We start from the raw sequence: 904 nt of genomic DNA, 5'->3' as shown, positions 1-904 counted from the left end.
TGTGGCCTCATGGCCACAGTTTCTGTGACTGCATATTGTGCTACAGGAATCACTGCTCCTGTTGCTTGATGACCCATCTTTTGAGTCTCCCTATAACTTTGTGATCCTGGGATCATTCCTACTGATTCCATGATATGTGAATGTGGATGATGGATCATTTCCATCTGATGTATGACTTGAAAAACTGCTACAGGATTTACCTTCACATTGTCGGATACTTCATTCAGTGATCTGAAGGTCAGCTCATTTAACTCAGTCATTTGATCTTGAAGCTTTGGGGTAACTTCTGCTGACATAGGGACTTGATGTTGTGGTTCTTGAGTCCCACTCACAGGTTCACTGGCTTCCGTGGACTTAACTACATGATTTGGTGGTTCTGCGACCAAATCCAGAGATTCTGGAATCAGCCCCATGGAAGCCATGACCTGATGCAGTGATAATGGAGTAATTGTAATTCTATCTGTGACTTGATGAGGTAGACTTGCTGTCAATTCCACGTCAGTCACTTGGGTTTTCTTCTCTTTGACAACTCCCTGCTCTATACTGAGCTCTTGCACGTGTTTTAGGAGCCTCGGCAAAAAATTGGTTTCCTCTTGAATTTTATCAACGTCCATGGATGCAACTAAGTGCCTATAGCCTGAGACCTGGGGTTCATCCACAGGGTGTTGATGCTTATCTGGCATAAGTGACTGTGAAATTTTGGTATCTGTTAATCTAGATTTCACTCCACTGGTCACATGGAGTTTCAGTGGTGAATTCTGATGAATGAGCATAGATGACTGGGTTTCACGTTTCTCTTGTTTAGGAACTTCTTGAGATTCAGTTAAGTCCTTCAACTTGGCCCATGATTCCCTCAAAACCAGAGGCACTGATTCTTCCTGCAAAGTAACAGCCTTCCAACCTA

At 43.4% G+C, this 904-nt stretch overlaps 1 pseudogene; it reads right to left on the bottom strand.

Moving 5' to 3' along the window:
• LOC102857578 overlaps positions 1-904 on the bottom strand; it is a 55,854-nt pseudogene that overhangs the window by 44,989 nt on the left and 9,961 nt on the right.

The sequence above is a fragment of the Elephantulus edwardii genome, unplaced genomic scaffold (assembly GCF_000299155.1).
Source record: "Elephantulus edwardii isolate Elephantulus edwardi_28Jun2011 unplaced genomic scaffold, EleEdw1.0 scaffold00009, whole genome shotgun sequence".
NCBI lineage: Eukaryota > Metazoa > Chordata > Mammalia > Macroscelidea > Macroscelididae > Elephantulus > Elephantulus edwardii.
Note: the sequence above shows the minus strand (reverse complement) of the source record. Positions and strands in the feature narration are given on the sequence as shown.